Source organism: Erpetoichthys calabaricus, chromosome 16 (genome assembly GCF_900747795.2).
Source record: "Erpetoichthys calabaricus chromosome 16, fErpCal1.3, whole genome shotgun sequence".
Taxonomy (NCBI): domain Eukaryota; kingdom Metazoa; phylum Chordata; class Cladistia; order Polypteriformes; family Polypteridae; genus Erpetoichthys; species Erpetoichthys calabaricus.
Window position 1 is genome coordinate 93,079,643 of NC_041409.2, and position 19,370 is coordinate 93,099,012.

General features: G+C 42.0%; 1 protein-coding gene across 1 annotated transcript in view; it reads left to right on the forward strand.

Moving 5' to 3' along the window:
• si:dkeyp-69b9.6 (uncharacterized) overlaps positions 1-19,370 on the forward strand; it is a 752,000-nt gene that overhangs the window by 83,920 nt on the left and 648,710 nt on the right. The window lies entirely within an intron of this gene.

Here is a 19,370-nt window from a genome sequence, read left to right on the forward strand (position 1 = left end):
GTAGGCCTCAAAGCTCCACAGAGGCTTGTTATCAAGGGGAGTCTTACCTCAAAATCAAAAATCACAGCCTCAAAAATAAATAACATGCAAAAAAAACATTGATTGTCATTTACATTTAAAAACTCGGGAGGGTAACTGTAAAGCTCCTGGCCTAAATAATGAAAATGATGTACCTTTTATATTTAGAAATGTGTTAATCGAGAATACATAAAAATAAGAACCAACTGTATTGTACAATGATATAGAATCTAGTACATTTATATAATATTTATATAATGATTTACTTATTTATTTACTTTTTAAATGTAACGATTTACTTTATGAGGTAGAATTACATAATAAACAAAAAGGTATGTCAACTATTTTAAATTGAAGCACACATTTTCATATTTTAATGTTTAAATATTCTCAACTGTAATAGAAATTTATTTTTCACATTCCGATCGAGGTTCTTAGAGGGTCAGATCTCTAGTAAATGATGAAAAATAACAACATCTTAGTAATCAATGCTCATGAAATAGTCTAAAACAGGGGTCGCCAAGTCCGGTCCTGGAGGACCACCATGGCTGGTTTTCATTCTAACCCCTTTTTTAATTGAATGTCCTGATTGTGGTGCTACGTAATTAATGTCTTGAGAATTTATTTTAATTTAATTGCTTTTTTAAGATTTTCTCCCCTGAATTTCTTCATCGTTCCTCTTAATTACTTCATTTCTTTTCTTACATGGCACCCAACCAGAAGTGAAATGTGAAATGAGAAGACCAACCAAGTGAGGGTGTCAAACTTCAATTTCACTCTGACCAGCTGCTTAATGAGGTGCCAGTTCTTCTTGTTAATTAAACCTGTTCTTTAATTTTGTGGCTTGTTGCTGCTCTCATGGTGCATTAGCAGACATTTCCAAAATTGTTGATTTTCTCTTTCTAAGAGCACTGGTAAAATGTTTTGGGGACCTGAGAAGATCGACATTCCGGAGACCTTCATCTTTCTTTATTTTCAGATATTGTATGATGGTCACCAGTTATTTTGGTTAATTTTGTATTTCACTATTGTTTGGCTACTAATTAAGGAAAGAAACAATTATGGGGTCTTAGTCTTCAAGTCAAATAGAATTTGTTCAAAAGAAGTTAATTAGCAGTAAAAATCAAGTCACTCATTAAGAAAAGGGTTAGAATGAAAACCTGCAGCCACGGTGGTCCTCCAGGTCTAAAACAGGGTTCTCAAACTCCAGTCCCAGAGGGCTGCAGTGGCTGCAGGTTTTCATCCTAACCCTTTTCTTAATGAGTGACCTGTTTTTGCTGCCAATAAACCTCTTTTGAATTCATTGCGATTGACTTGCTCTTGAAGACTCTGACCCCTTCAGTGTTTCTTTTTCTATAATTAGCTGTCAAACAATTGAGAGATACAAAATGAGCCAGAACAGGTCCAGCACACTGTCTTCATCATACAATAAAGAAAATAAAGAAAGATGAAGGTCTATGGAACGCTGATCTGCTCAGGTCCACAAAACATTTTAACGGTGCTGTTAGAAAAGAGAGAAAATCACTAACTTCATAAATGTCTGCCATTGCACAATAAGAGCAGCAACAAGATATGGAATTGAAGAACGGGTTTAATTAACAACAAGAATCGGCGCCTAATTAATCAACTGGTTGGAGTTTCAGGCCCTGACTTAGCTGATCTTCTGTCGGCTCACTCACTTCACATTTCATTTCTGTTTGGGTGCCATTTAAGGAAAGAAATTAAGTAAATGACAGGAACGATGAAGAAATTCAGAGGAACAAATCTTAAAAAACAAGTCAATTAAAAATAATTCAAAGTTAATTAGCAAAAACAGGTCACTAATTAAGAAAGGGGTTAGAATGAAAACCTGCGGCCCTCCAGGACTGGAGTTTGAGAACCCTGGTCTAAAATGATACGTCACATGCTTTGTTTGAAATTTTTCATTTTTAACTTTATGGATGTGGCTCTTCGAGGGCTACCACCACCAGTAAACAACATAAAACAACACTCTCCAGGCCGGTATTACCTATCCACATTTTTTAGAATTTTTGTGAAAATGACTTACTTTGCCCCCTTCTAAACCTTTAGAATGTGAATCTCTGGGGTTGGCCGATTTGGCATGCACAACTTTAAGTCCTTCTGACCTTTTTAGCAGAAGACACCTATTGGTTTACTCTTATAATAAGGGTGGGATTTTTTTTTTCTGTGTAAAATCATGGTCTGGTCCAAAAGTGTCCTAGAAAAAGAGATGTTTTGGCCTATATTACCAAAATGGTTTGGGCAAAAAGCTTCAAATCTTACATACCATATATACTTTCGTATTAAGTCGGGTCTTGAAACCCGAAAAATCAATCCTAAAATCAGACCCTGACTTATACGCCTGTTCAAAAATACGACACATTTTTGTTTTACATCTTCTTGCCTCCTCCAATCTCACATCAGTTTTGCAGACGCATCGCGCAGTTTCCAATTTCTTTCGCCACTTCAACGACTTTTAATTTAAAACCAGCTCCATATTGTCTTCTGTTCGAACGCTCCATCGCAGATAAGGGATGCTCTTACGATAAAGGTGTATGAGGGAGTGAGATACACAAATCAGTGCTAACGTCGCTTCAGAGTAGTTTGGGTATTACTGTGTGGTCACGTGGGCACAATACATAGAAAACAAAGGCCATGTGCTCCATGCCTACTCTCTCAGGTGGGCATTAGCATATCATAATCTCTTGGAGCAATAGCGTGAGTTTTCCATTTTCAATTTATATGACCGACATTATGAAATACCAGAAATTATACGGTAAAATCAGGCCCTGACTTATACACGGGAGAACTTAAACGCGAGTAGATACGGTAACTACACATCAAGACGAATCAAGTGGTACAGTGGAACCTCGAGATACGATCACCTCTGTATACGAGAAATTCAAAATACGAGGAAAGTATGAGCGAAAAATTCAGATCTAAATACGAGCATTGGCTCGCGTAACGAGCCAGGCTGTGGGTATAGCTCGCGGCTTAGCAAGGGGGCGTGGTAGCAGTTGCGAGCCGCGATCTGCGGTGTCTGCGTTTCTCACTTAAGTGCACAGGTGGGAAACTGCCCACATCCATGATTGTTCCTGTGGCTGATGGGCTGCAGCTGCCATGTCTTCCCCGCATATATAGAGAAGCGCGAGCCGGTTAAGGGGGAGAAAAAGTAAAAGAAGAGAGAGAGAGAGAGCGCGCGCAGGCAGGCGAGTGAGTGCAGGCTCGCGTGTAGCTGAACAGTGAGCTGAACAGGCGAGCCAAACAGCTGAAGCAGGACGGTGTAGAGAAGGTCAGCTGCATTAAGAGTGTCTCGCCTGTTGCAGAGCCCGCAGGTGAGACGCTAACAGAGAAGCAGCACCGGGGATTGTCATCTGTTTTTTAAAGACGGCATCCTTTTGACGTTTTAAGCTCGTGTTAAAGGATTGTTATTCTTGTGTATTTTAAACCTCCACTTCACAACTGTTTTAAGGATTATTTATTTAAAGATTTATTGAATGCTCTACTGCACTTTGGACACCTGTTTTGATTCTTTTAATAATCAGTTATATTATTTACCAGTGTTATTTATTAAAGGTAGACTACAGTATATATAATTTATCAGTGTTATTTGTTAGGAAAATTGATTTTTATGTTAATATATTTGGGGTGCAGAACGGATTAACTGGATTTCCATTATTTTCAATGGGGAAGTTTGTTCTAGATATGAGAAATTCGCTATACAAGCTCAGTGCTGGAACGAATTAAACTCGTATCTAGAGGTTCCACTGTATATCAGATTTGGGGGTTTTCTCGTATTGGAAAGTCAGGAAGTGACGGACAAAAAAAAAAGAAGTTATTTCAATGCATTAATTAAATCTTATGAACACAATAATATTTAATTTGGAAGTAAACACCCTGGGTCAAATGAAGTAAAGAAAATATTAAAAACCAGTAAAGGCGCACTGCACTTCTCATGCAGTGAATCCACTTGACGTGACCATTCCTAGTTCTCATCCTCTTTCTCTGTACGTTTATCATTCGTTTGCTCAGAGGTTGATGCGCTTGCTGTTTCCTGAGCTGCTCTTCTCCTCTCCACTCTAGCGGCCCACTTCTTCTCTTCTTTCGTCAGCATCATTTCACATTAAAACTGATTAAGTCAGTGTTTGTGTTCCAATTACTTGGTAAGTTTTCTTTCATTTTTCAGTTAAGCTGGCACTTAAGTCTTCAATCTTCCTCAAGGATGATTTAAGAAATGAAGATGTAGGGGAAGTGACGGCGAAGGTGTTGGGGTGACAACAGCGCCTGAACACATGCACTATACAGCCGCCCTGCTGGCCGCTATCGAGAGATGATTCTACAATTAAATAAAATAAAAAGAGGAATAACCTTGGAGGTCAATCATCTCCCCAAAAGCGGATAATAGACGTCACATAGTACATGCGTACCAAATTTCAGGTCAATACAGTAATCCCTCACTTATCGCGGGAGATAGGTTCCAAGGCCGACCGCGATAACTGAATTTCCGCGAAGTAGGGACACCATATTTATTTATTTATTTAACGTGTATTTGGACGTTTTTAAACCCTCCCTGTATTGTTTACAACCCACGATTTACTCTATTAATAACAGGGACAACTGCTAAGCAATATGAAATCGGTAGATAAGTTTACACTTACTGTATAGCGAAGTACACGTAGCAGCTTGTAGGCGGTCATGACGTCGTCGACCTTGTTGCAAAGATTCCTAAAGCAGATTCCATCCAGACTACTGCCTTATCACGTCCACTTGCAACTCGTTTTGCGCCCTGGTTAAAGGACACTGCGGCCGTAGATATGCTTTTCCTCCTTTTTAAATAAAAATAATCGTGGACTCATTGATGCTGTAATGGTGTCCTCCAGCGGTGTAGCTGTTCCCTTCCTTCAACATATCCAAAACTTTTACCTTTTCTGCAATCATTTGCATCTTCTGTTGGCGCTTGGACACGGCCCCTGAAGCAGTAGCACGTTAAAGCTGAATGAGTGAGATGAGACTTCCTGGTTAATGCAGCACTCCGTCGCTGAGCCAATCAGCAGCACACAGGAACTTAACTGCGTGCTCTGATTGGGTAGCTTCTCAGCCATCCGCCAATAGCATCTCTTGTATGAAATCAACTGGGCAAACCAACTGAGGAAGCAAGTAAAAAGACCCATTGTACGCAGAAACCCGCGAAGCAGCGAAAAATCCGCGTTATGAATTTAGATATGCTTACATATAAAATCCGCAAAGTCGTGAATCCGCGAAAAGTGAACCGCGAAGTAGCGAGGGATTACTGTAGTTTAAACGGTTTGCAAGCTACAAGTGATTTAAAATCCTGGACAGACAAACTGACAGCCACAATAGCGTATTTTATATAGAAATGAGGTATGGCCACAAGCAAACCTAAAGAAACCAAAGCCAATCTGTAATCCAAGAATTGTAAATCCAAAACTAATCCAGTGTCCAAACATAAAAATCATTTGCTGAGCCTGTGACCTGCGAGTCTGCTTAATACAGCGGGGTGGTCCTAAGGAACATAACATAAAGAGCTAATAAATTTAACAGACATACAGAACAATCAAAAACAATAGCAAAAAAAAAAACGTACAAAAATAATACTTAAATAATAACACAGTTATTAAACAAATTGCTGCAAGGCTGGTCAAAATTTGATGGCTGCATACACCTGCTGCAAACAGGCCCCCCCCAAGGATGACTGATAGGGTTGAGGTCTGGGGGACTGTGTCGTGTTCCCTGGACTATTTAGTGACGCTGCACACCTTGAGCCACGGTGCAATGCCAGGCTGGAAGAGTCCGCCTGGGTGTGAATAAACTTGACGACATGAAGGGAGGAACTTGCTCAGCTGCGACGTTCAGATTTATTTATTTTTTAAATGGGCATCAGGGTTGTAACGTGTGAAATACTGTCACGGTGCCACCAGCCGCCAGTTGGCTTTTTGGACTCCTGTTGCTTTTGCCAATACGTATGTCAACACGAGGGAACTCAGCCTGGTCAGATGAACCCAAATTCCTTTTCTCCACTGCTCAATGGTTGCCCTTTTTTGTTTTTCACTGACCGTGTCTCTCTCTTGTGATGTAATCTATTTAAGACAGAGCCTAAGTAGCGTGTCCTGTGGGGACATTCTGCACCCAGTGGTGAACTGGGAGGTGACTTGCTCACTTGTGGCTCGTCCAGCTGCTTGTACGATTCTCGTAATTTTCCTTTGTGGTCCTCTGTTTTCATTCGCAGGATCGCCTGTGGCTGGTACTTTTTTTTGCTGTTCACACCATTATGTGCATGAGCAAACAAAAAGAAGTTTAGATAGATGGGATTAATAAACTATTTATCTATCTAAGGGGAAATTCACATCGTTTAACTGATGTTATGGAGGCGACAGGACTGACATGCATACTGCCAACTATCAGAACGCATTCAAAGTCACTATGGTCACTCTCTTCACCCTTTGCAAAGTTTAGTTAATCACTAAATGATATCGGACACACTGCTCTGGCTGATTTATACCACCTGCTGGTCTCACCCCATGTAGGACATGTTTGAATGGAGAATTTCTGTAATGGGGATGTGGGGTGGTGTGTAGACTTAAAAAAGTGGCAACTCGGTGTGTGGGAGGAAAAAAAATTAAATATCTAGAGGGAGAGAAACTGGACGTGCAGTTCAGATCCAGGCTTGTGCTGTGCTAACTGCTGTGCCACTTGGACCTGCAGTGGATGTTTGGTATGCTGTGTTAGGACAGGGACAGAGAGTTGAAATTCAGCCAATTTAATGTTAAAGAAGTCGAGTTCTTCTGTTTGATGGAATGCGCCCTTCAAGGAGATACAGTTGTGCTTGAAAGTTTGTGAACCCTTTAGAGTTGTCTATACTTCTGCATAAATATGACCTAAAACATCATCAGATTTTCACTCCAGTCCTAAAAGTAGATAAAGGGAAACCAGTTAAACAAATGAGACACAACTATTATACTTGGTCATTTATTTATTAAGGAAAATGATCGAATATTACATATTTGTGAGTGGCAAAAGTATGTGACCCTTTGCTTTCAGTATCTGGTGTGACCCCCCCCCATTGCAGCATTAACTGCAACTAAACGTTTCCGGTAACTGTTGATCAGTCCTGCACACCGGCTTGGAGGAATCTGAGCCCATTCCTCCGTACAGAACAGCTTCAGCTCTGGGATGTTGGTGGGTTTCCTCACATTAACTGCTCGCTTCAGGTCCTTCCACAACATTTCGATTGGATTAAGGTCAGGACTTTGACTTGGCCATCCCAAAACATTAACTTTATTCTTCTTTAGCACATTCTTTGGTAGAACGACTTGTGTGCTTAGGGTCGTCTTGCTGCATGACCCACCTTCTCTTGAGATTCAGTTCATGGACAGATGTCCTGACATTTTCCATTAGAATTCTCTGATATAATTCAGAATTCATTGTTCCATCAATGAAGGCAAGCCGTCCTGGCCCAGATGCAGCAAAACAGGCCCAAATTATACTACCACCACCATGTTTCACAGATGGAATAAGGTTCTTATGGTGGAATGCAGTGTTTTCCTTTTTCCAAATATAACGCTTTTCATTTATACCAAAAAGTTCTATTTTGGTCTCATCCGTCCACAAAAAATTCTTCCAATAGCCTTCTGGTTTGTCCACGTGATCTTTAGCAAACTGCAGACGAGCAGCAATGTTTTTTTTGGAGAGCAGTGGCTTTCTCCTTGCAACCCTGCCATGCACACCATTGTTGTTGAGTGTTCTCCTGATGGTGGACTCATGAACATGAGCCAATGTGAGAGAGGCCTTCAGTTGCTTAGAAGTTACCCTGGAGTCCTTTGTGACCTCGCCAACTATTACACGCCTTGCTCTTGGAGTGATCTTTGTTGGTCGACAACTCCTGGGGAGGGTAACAATGGTCTTGAATTTCCTCCATTTGTACACAATCTGTCTGACTGTGGATTGGTGGAGTCCAAACTCTTTAGAGATGGTTTTATAACCTTTTCCAGCCTGATGAGCATCAACAACTCTTTTTCGGAGGTCCTCATAAATCTCCTTTGTTCATGCCATGATACACTTCCAGAAACCTGTGTTGTGAAGAGCAGACTTTGACAGATCCCTGTTCTTTAAATAACACAGGGTGCCCACTCACACCTGATTGGCATCCCATTGATTGAAAACACCAGACTCAAATTTCACCTTCAAACTAACTGCTAATCCTAGAGGTTCACATACTTTTGCCACTCACAAATATGTAACACTAGTAATGGCGCACTGCACGATATCATGCCATGAATCCACTTGACGTGACCATTCCTAGTTCTCATCCTCTTTCTCTGTATGTTTATCATTTGTTTGCTCAGAGGTTGATGCGCTTGCTGTTTCCTGAGCAGCCTGCTTCTTCTCTTTTTGCGTCGGCATCTTTTTGCGTTAAAACTGATTAAGTCTGTGTTACTGTCACAATTACTTAGTATGTTTTCTTTCATTTTTCACTTAAGCTGGCACTTAAATCATTTGTGAGGCAGATTGAAAACTTAAGATATGAAGAGGCAGGGGAAAGGACAGCGAAGGTGGTAGGGAATGAGAATGGTGGCTGTACGGTACATGCTTGCTGCTGCCGAGAGTTGATTCTACAATAAAGAGGAATAACCTTAGAGGTCAATCATCACCCTGAAAGCAGATAGTAAACGTCACGTAGTATATGTCTGCCAAATTTCAGGTCAAACGGTTTGCGAGCTACAGGTGATTTAAAATCCTGGACAGACAAACGAAGAGCCACAGTAGCGTATTATATATTTACCAGTAACGGCGCACTGCTGTAACGAGAACGTGCAGTGAACCCACTTGACGTGACCATTCCTAGCTTTCCTCCTCTTTCTCTGTACGTTTGATCATGTGTTTGCTCAGAGGTTGATGTTCTCTGAGCAGCTCTTCTTTACTCCACCCTAGCGGTCCGCTTCTTCTCTTATTGCTTTGCATCTTTTCACGTTAAAACTGATTTAGTTTTTGTGTTGCAATTCCGTAGTACGTTTTATTTAATCTTTCACTTAATCTGGCACTTAAGTCTTCATTCTGCCTCAAGAATGACTTAAGATATGAAGAGGTAGGGAAGCAACAGTGAAGGTGGTAGGGAATGAGAACAGCGCCCGTACGCATGTGCCATATGGCCGCCCTGCTGCACGCTGCCGAGAGTTGATTCTACAATAAAATAAAAAGAGTAATAAAATCATCACCCCAAAAGCGGATAGTAGGCGTCCCATAGTATACGTGTATCAAATTTCAAGTCAATAGGTGAAACGGTTTGTGAGCTAAAGGTGATTTAAAATCCTGGGCAGACAAACGGACAGCCACAGTAGCATAATATTCGATCATTTTCCTCAATAAATAAATGACCAAGTATAATATTTTTGTCTCATTTGTTTAACTGGTTTCTCTTTATCTACTTTTAGGACTCGAGTGACAATCTGATGATGTTTTAGGTGGTTCTATTCAATACGGGCGCACACAAAAAGGCGACCTCAATTGAGCGCGCAAATAAAGGAGCGCTTCAAAATGATGACCTTCGGAGCGAATTAAATCAATTGTCCTTGATTATGCTAATAGACCGCATCTCGAATATCTACGTGGCATTGCACATAATCTACAGCTTCAAGTGTAACTTGCTTTCACCTTTTTATACATTCAGTCATTGCCTTAATCGAATTTTCTGTAATTTTGAAAACAACGAAATATAGAGAGCTTTAGAAATAGTTTCGTTAGAAGTTCATGCATTAATTAATTGGATGTTTTAATATTCTTGCTTTCACCTTTTTATACGTTCAATCATTACCTTTAATAAATTTTCTGTAATAATTTTGTTGCGTTTGCCTTTATTCGCTGCGCCCAATTGACGTCACCCTTTTGAAGCTCGCCTTTATTCGGCGCTCAATTGAGGTCGCCCTTTAGAAGATCGCTTTTATTTATGTGCGCTTTTATTCGCCGCGCCCAATCGAGGGTCGCCTTTATGTGCGCGCCCTTATTGACGGATACCGTTTTGGGTCATATTTATGCAGAAATATAGAAAAGGGTTCACAAACTTTCAAGCACCACTGTATTCGTGCCCTGGTAGCTCTTCTTCTCATTACGTGTCAGACTCTTTTTGAACTTTTCTAGACTAATTGATCAGATAGACTGGGATGGTTAGAACTCTTTAATCCTCAACGTTTTCCTAAAATCTTTTATTAAATGCAGTTATTTAATGATGAACCCACTTCAAGGTGAAAGTGGTGTCAATAAGCGGAGTGGTTTGTGTCTCCTTTATTATTTAGGACTCTCGTTAATTGCCATCTTATTAAAAAAAAAAAAAAAAAATTCTTGGTAAGTTAAAGTGGAAAATCAAGACTCCTGTCCACTGACATTTTGCAAGTAAGATTTTCACTGTACTTTGCACTTGGTGACAGTTGTGACCCTATAAAAAGTCACTGCAACAGTGTGTGTCCAAGTCTCAGTTAAAAATAAAACTCAAAATGGAGAATAGCAGGGACAGCACAGTGGGAGCCGCAGCAAGCGGACTGGTCACCGCAGCCCCCCTTGAACAGCACTGCATGCCCCAATTTGGGGGCTCTCAGTCTTCATGCTGTGGCTCATCACGCAGTCCTTGCTTTTGACTACCACATTATGCGAGGGTGAGAGCCAAGTAACTCATAAACCGCACACACACACACACACACACACGACTCACGATGTGACAAAAGCAGGAGCAAAGATTACCAGAGCCTTATAGGTGCCAAGGGGAGGACTACCTGTGGGGAACGAAGTGCAGGCAAGAGGTAAAGAGGCACACCTGCAACTTTAAAAGATGCTTTTGTACGGGGCTAGGATTACAAGAGGGGTCGCGCTCACAGTATCTTAGAAAATGGGGTCTTTTCAGAGAGCGAGCGAGAGAGAGGCCTGCTCCACACACAGGCGTTTAGAAGGATCTCCTCTCCTGTATTCCATTTGTCATTAGCCATTATGTTCTGGATGCGAGAACTAGAATGTATCCCACTAGCACAATATCAGGTACGTGTGGCTAATGTGCGGTCGCCCCTGCGTGAGTGAATGTCCATTAACGGTACACAAACCACAGCGGCCCTGCTAATGGTCCTGTAAAGACTGCAATGGTAGCAGGCCTGTGTAAGCCCAGGGCACTGCAGACTGCACTCCGATCACACAAAATGGCTCTCCCGCCGAGGGTAACAAACTTGTGTCATCATCTGGAGCATACAAGTGTCCTAGTGGAGGTCACCCCCAAAGCACGGACACGGATTAGCGTCACTTACAAGCAGTTCTTACTTCTGTGCCATTTTTAAGTTGTGACAGGTTAATTGTGCCAATAGTTGTGGACTGAATGCCCATTTGGTGGCTCAAAGGGTGTACGATTAGAGTACAGTACAATCCCTCTTAACCAGCCACCGGCTAAAATAAAAATTTTTTTTTTTAATCCCGAGTTCTTCTTTATATTATTTGTATGCACTTCCTTCTTTCCTGGAAGGTGACAGGCCTCCTACACTCGTATTCCTTTATCAATCTGGCTAGCTTGGGACGAGTACAGCCAAGTTCTTTTATTCGTTCTAGGAGTTGGTTGAACGCCCCCAGGCTACATTTAAGTTATAAGGGGGGGGGGGGGGTAGGGGGATAAAACAATGATTTGGAGTTAAAAAAAAAAGAGTACGTCATGAGTACATGGAACAAGTAAAAGAACAGGACTTTTGTATGACTGAAGCAAACATTCTCAGAATTTAAAGTGGGGGGGGGGCGGAGTATTTTCGGATTTTTTTTTTCCCCTGAATGGTTTCCCTTTACAATGAGGACAAAACGTACACGAATTGTAGTTTCAATGGATATGTGTCTTAAGGCACTAAAGCGGTTGGATAACAGGGATTCTGTGGTGAAAATCTGTGCTGAACTTGGGGTTTGGGAAAAGCACAATAAACGACTGGCAAAGAGACGGGCGTACCATCGAGGATTTGTGTTTGAAAATGGAGTCCGATAAAAATCTGTCCAGTCGTTGTACAAGAGAAAAAAAAACTGTGTGTGAAATCGTAGGGGACACCTCGTGGATATGGGAATGTGGAAGAGGTGCTGCCATTAGTGGGCCAGGCTGCTTCTGTTTCCTCCCTTATTACAGTATTCATTTTTACATAAAGGTTTAATTTCTCTTATTTTTACATACAGAGATATATATACAGTGGTGTGAAAAACTATTTGCCCCCTTCCTGATTTCTTATTCTTTTGCATGTTTGTCACACAAAATGTTTCTGATCATCAAACACATTTAACCATTAGTCAAATATAACACAAGTAAACACAAAATGCAGTTTGTAAATGGTGGTTTTTATTATTTAGGGAGAAAAAAAATCCAAACCTACATGGCCCTGTGTGAAAAAGTAATTGCCCCCTGAACCTAATAACTGGTTGGCCACCCTTAGCAGCAATAACTGCAATCAAGCGTTTGCGATAACTTGCAATGAGTCTTTTACAGCGCTCTGGAGGAATTTTGGCCCACTCATCTTTGCAAAATTGTTGTAATTCAGCTTTATTTGAGGGTTTTCTAGCATGAACCGCCTTTTTAAGGTCATGCCATAGCATCTCAATTGGATTCAGGTCAGGACTTTGACTAGGCCACTCCAAAGTCTTCATTTTGTTTTTCTTCAGCCATTCAGAGGTGGATTTGCTGGTGTGTTTTGGGTCATTGTCCTGTTGCAGCACCCAAGATCGCTTCAGCTTGAGTTGACGAACAGATGGCCGGACATTCTCCTTCAGGATTTTTTGGTAGACAGTAGAATTCATGGTTCCATCTATCACAGCAAGCCTTCCAGGTCCTGAAGCAGCAAAACAACCCCAGACCATCACACTACCACCACCATATTTTACTGTTGGTATGATGTTCTTTTTCTGAAATGCTGTGTTCCTTTTACGCCAGATGTAACGGGACATTTGCCTTCCAAAAAGTTCAACTTTTGACTCATCAGTCCACAAGGTATTTTCCCAAAAGTCTTGGCAATCATTGAGATGTTTCTTAGCAAAATTGAGACGAGCCCTAATGTTCTTTTTGCTTAACAGTGGTTTGCGTCTTGGAAATCTGCCATGCAGGCCGTTTTTGCCCAGTCTCTTTCTTATGGTGGAGTCGTGAACACTGACCTTAATTGAGGCAAGTGAGGCCTGCAGTTCTTTAGACGTTGTCCTGGGGTCTTTTGTGACCTCTCGGATGAGTCGTCTCTGCGCTCTTGGGGTAATTTTGGTCGGCCGGCCACTCCTGGGAAGGTTCACCACTGTTCCATGTTTTTGCCATTTGTGGATAATGGCTCTCACTGTGGTTCGCTGGAGTCCCAAAGCTTTAGAAATGGCTTTATAACCTTTACCAGACTGATAGATCTCAATTACTTCTGTTCTCATTTGTTCCTGAATTTCTTTGGATCTTGGCATGATGTCTATCTTTTGAGGTGCTTTTGGTCTACTTCTCTGTGTCAGGCAGCTCCTATTTAAGTGATTTCTTGATTGAAACAGGTGTGGCAGTAATCAGGCCTGGGGGTGGCTACGGAAATTGAACTCAGGTGTGATACACCACAGTTAGGTTATTTTTTAACAAGGGGGCAATTACTTTTTCACACAGGGCCATGTAGGTTTGGATTTTTTTTTCTCCCTAAATAATAAAAACCATCATTTAAAAACTGCATTTTGTGTTTACTTGTGTTTATATTTCACTAATGGTTAAATGTGTTTGATGATCAGAAACATTTTGTGTGACAAACATGCAAAAGAATAAGAAATCAGGAAGGGGGCAAATAGTTTTTCACACCACTGTATAATAAAAATTTGTTTTTTTTATGAATATAAATATATAAAAAAAATGTATATTATATACATAAATATATAATTTTTTTAATATATAAAAAAAAATGTAAATATATATATTATATACATAAAAAATATATATGTATATTATATACATTTTTTTTATATATTTATATTAATAAAATGTATATTTTATGTATATAATTTTTTTTTAAATATAAATATATAAAAAAGTATATATACATATTAAAAAATTTATACAGTATGTATATTATTATATATATACATTTTTTTTAATATATTTATATTAAAAATATATTTTTTTATGTATATAATAAAAAAAAAAATAATATATAAATATATTGTGGAACGAGTCCCGCACACAGACAGGCACACATGGTATTCTGCACCACCACACCTTTATTTACAATTAAAGTGCCACACAACCCCAAACTCCCGGCCTCACCCTCTTTGCCTTCCAGCTTCGTCCTTCTCCTCCGCCGCCTCCAGCCCTGAATGAAGGGTGGCGCCCCTTTTATCCTCACCCAGATGTGCTCCAGGTGTTTCCCGGCAATCTTCCATCGACACTCCCCAGTGTGGCGGATGTCCCCGCTTCTCTTCCCCCCAGCACTTCTGGGTGTGGCGGAAGGGCTGAGGTCCAGGGCCTGCCAAGGTATCCAGGCACCCCCTGGCGGTGACCACGGGCCCCTACAGGGTTGAGCTTCAAAGCTCTGTACCTGTGGCCCCCAAAGCAACCAGGGCGGTCGTGCCCTCGTGGTCTGGAGGAGGTGCAAGCCCTCCTCCGGTCCTCCTGGGCGTCCCAGCTGTATACCACCCCGAGCCGCGTGCCACAATACTGTATATATATAAAAAAAAATTTTCTTGTGCATATGAAGTTTCTTTTGTGCATAAATTGTTTCCGCCATTCAAATGTTAACATAATTGTGACTCGCCCGCTCTGTATTAATATTCATGGCAGATGGGGCACAACACTCAACTTTCTCAGAACCCATTAAAGGACTAAAGAGACCTTCAAATTCAGGAAAAAGGGTAGCCAGCTTATTAAAAATAAAAATGTACCAGGGGTACCAGGCAGACCCGATGCTGGCGCCCTTCAGGCCTCACTAGACTGCGTTATTCCCCAAGTCAGCTGCGGTTTCCCAGAATGAATAAACCATTAAAATTTCCGCCAACTGTTCTCCATATACGTCTCACCACTGGTGGTGGCCTCTTCCAGCATATTGACATTTCATTGTCACCTGCAGCTCTGTGGCACTAACACTACTGTAGAATGAGTTCCTTCCTGGACTACTCCATGATGTGGCTCAAGGGCAGGAGACAGGATTTGACTTCATGAAATGGCCTTCCCACTCCCCAGAACCGAGTCCATTTGAAGGTAAGAATGAGTTACGTAGAGTAGTGGAGATTGAACCCCTGGCCACTTGTGCAGTCTGCCTGTTCTGTAAAACTGCGGCCCTGCTAAGCCCACGTGACCAGCAGTCCTGAGCCTCCGTTTCCAGGTAAAGGCTCTGTAAGTAAACAGTGGCCGGTTCACTGCTGCCACCTAGTGGTGGTGACTTGTCTATGTATTTAATCACTTATTTTTCGTGAACATACAGCGAAAGAAAGCTGGAGCCTATCCCAACATGCACTGCGTACAGGAACAAACCCTGGCCAGGACGCCAGACCATTTTGGGGTAAACACACACACACACACACAATCGGGTGCTGATATTAGCAGCCACTGTCCATCCACCCATTTTCAGAACTTGCCTATCCTGAGCTGGCAGAGCCTGTGGCACAGGAACAGCAGCTGAAGAGACCACCAGTCCGTCTCAGGGTGAACACACCTGTTCTCGTCTCGAGTGTTCTAATAAATTGCAATTCTAACTCGCACATTGTGTCCGTGCAGCAGGCAGGGTGGTGTGGTGGGAGAACGTAAGGCTTTGGACTTCACCCCCTGAGGTTGTGGGTTCAAATCCGGATACTGCTGTGTGACCCCCAAAGTCACTTTGTTTGGAAAAACCGCAAGAAATGCGACTAATTGATATCTGAAATGTTAAAGCTGCCTTGGATAAAGGAGTCGGCTAATTAAACGTAGTAATCAATGACTCCGTCACCGTCTCGGGGCGCCTTACACGTGTCTGCTGTACCTTCATCTTGGACGTTCGCGCTGTAATCTTATTTTCTTCCCTTGACCACTGGAGGTGTCCACAGCCTGAAGGAGCTCATTCACTTGATGGACTTGCGAAGTGCCCCCATTGCCTTTCACTCCGTGTTCATCTGCCATCCCATAGTCTCATGAGGCAGCTCAGGTAATGACCACAGCACCATCGCGCTGACCAGCTGGGGTTAAGTGGGCAGTCCAGACAAAGATTAAAGTGTTACCAGCCCCAGCCAGCAGGGGGCGCCCGTCTGACCAGTGTAAGTCTCCTCACTTCTCACCACCTCCTTACAAATGGCCGTCACTCGTCCTGATTGTACGTTTCCAAAGCTTCATTTTGATTGAGGCCTCGTGCTCTTGTGGTGACCCCTTCACTTTCATGATGATGATGATGGGCACAACATGATGAGCTTTGGATTCAACAGGGCTTGCCCAGTCAGCTCTTTGAGGTAGTCACTATGGAGGGAGGGTTTGGTGGGCCCCATAAGTGCAGCCCCACAGTACCTTTGAGCTCAGTCACATAACCCCAAAATCATGAAACGCCAATCGTGTGCCCAGTTATACTGTGGGCACTTCATGACGGATGCCATAGGTAGCGCAGGGTGCAGTTAGACCGATCTCAAGGGTGCAATTACCTTTTCACACTGGAGCTACACGTCACTTGAATACTTAAGTAATAGCACTGCAGGTTCATTTCATCTAATCTCCCATCTTGTGCCACTATTTTTCCACAGCACTGTTCATTTGCCAGTTATTACTTACCTGGGACACCCCGATGGCACCGTATAAGAAGGGGGATGGAATCGCCAAAAATAAGGTGGCACTCAGCCGGCTCTCTCGTGACAGGAAGACCAAAGTGAATCTGATTTAGCTGGCTGGAAGTGCGCCCTCGTGTGGTGAACTTGTGTAAAGCACAACCTTCCATCACCTGTGTGGGACACCAGAATGGAGAGCTGAACTCCAGCCAACTATGAAAATGTGCAAATAAAGCTGAGCTGCCACTGCTTGCATATTTGGAGCAGAATACCATACACCCCCCCTACACAAAAAAACTCTCCCAAACTACTACCACCCCCACCCCCTCCCCTTTGTGTCCTCCTTTGCTGAGCAAAATCCACAGCTTCACCAGGCTCACCCCACGTGGGCTGCAGAGGATTAAGACACGTGACACTGACCGCCCATCAGAAAAAATAGGGGGGCTGCTTTATGACCCACGTCACGTGACAGCAGTGAGAACTAAACTGTATGCTCACAAAGCTGCCATACAGCAATCTCACCACTGGATGGTGCTAAAATGCTAACTGCTGTCTGTCTCATAAGACACAATGCAGAGATTAGCTGGTTATTTAGCAGACGCCATCATCCAAGACGACTTACAAAGCAAGTTATGACACATACAGGAATGAGTAGAAGGTGCAAGTATAATTATACCTGCGGCAAATCAGCAGCCCTAACTTTTTTTCCCCCCAGTATGACAGCGACTGTCCCCATAGGAGACGCATATTTAATGAGAAGCTGCACTTTCAAAGAGACACCTAAACGTGGGTGCACTCCGAATAGTCAAAGGGGGCTCATTCAACAGCTTTACAGCAATAAGAGAGAAACACTGAACAGTCTCGGCATGTCTGACAAGAACAGGCAGATACAGAGTGGAGACGAGAGAATAAAGACCCACTCAGAACTGTAGGTCAAGACAGTGGCAGGCAGATATTTTCCAAAAGTACAGTAAACAGACTTGATCATCAAAAACAAATAACAGAAACGGATGAAAGGCCCGACTGACGAAATGCAAGCCAAAAATTAAACAAACCAGATGCCATACATCCAGCTTAACAAAAAAGGTGTCTGTGTGTCACACTTTATGCTCCTCGTCTCGTTGCCAATTCTCTTTCATTCCAACAGATGATGTAATACAAACATTAACACTACTTTTATGAATCCCATTCCAATGACATATAACAGATATACACAACACATTTGACATTCAAAAGGCACATCAAACTTTTTTTTTTTTTTTTAGTAACATTGCACTGCATTTGTCATTCCCACAGACGGTGCATCACACACACGGAACACTACTTTTACAAGATTGCCGGGTGCACTGAAAACATTAATACGCCAAGTTCTACATTGATTGGGTAGATTTTAATGCGTCTTAGATGGGTAACATAGCCAGTGCAGTATAAACCACATTCATAAGAGAATTAAATATTGCACTGGCTGTGCTTATTAGTGAACAGCATTAAAAATGAGAAAAATACAAAAATGTAGAAAAACAAAATAATCTGTACCTACCTGAATGCCTGCTTCGCCGAGTAAAAAAGGAGCACAACCAGTTTAGAATTTAAATTGATAAACAAAACCCACAGCGTGAGAACAGGCCGCTTGTTTAATTAACAGGACTGCCATTAACACAAGCAAACAAACAGAACTGTTTGGGATAAAACTGCAGTGACTGGGGACTTTAAGGCTGAACTTCAGTGCCACCCTTCTAATGCACACACACAGAGCCCCCCCCACGACCCACTTACATTTTACAAACCAACCTCCACAGCACTCCGACTGGCGTGAATGACGGCCATGAACAGCCTCGCCACTCTTCACATTCATTTCTTATTGCTCTCCTCAGACAGGCCTGCAATCTGTCGCTTCACAAAAGGTGGTAGTGGCTTTGAAAACAGCAAGATTGGGGGGCACAAAAAAAAAAAGCTCTAACCCCCCCCCCCCAAAAAACTGGCAGGCAATAGCAGGCCAAAAAAGAACTGTTAAGGCAGGGCAAAAAAAAAAAACAAAAAAAAAACAAGCTGATGCCCTTTGGGGGGGCCGATCAGAACATTCAGTTCATCACAAATTCACACAGAGAATGGTGGGCTACACAGCACTGGGAAAAAATCAATGCCTGCCTGGATGGATGGATAGGAAAGGCACTATATGATTGATAGATAGATAGATAGATAGATAGATAGATAGATAGATAGATAGATAGATAGATAGATAGATAGATAGATAGATAGATAGATAGATAGATAGATAGATAGATAGATAGATAGATAGATAGATAGATAGATAGATAGATAGATAGATAGATAGATAGGATACTTTATTAATCCCACGGGGAAATTCACAATTTAGGACAATTTGCTTAGGACAAATCCCACCACCTGCTGATGGGTTTCAGGATACCACACCTTCCAAAAATATGCGGCCCTCTTCACATTTTCTTATGTTGCCCCCTTGTGCTTAAACCATTGAAATTCCCCCCCCCCCCCCCACTCATCAAGCAACACTCAACACCCCAGAATGACAAAGCAACAAATAACCCAGCAGTTTAGAAGCTTTGGCCACTTTATTACAAGTACAAAGCTGAACTCTC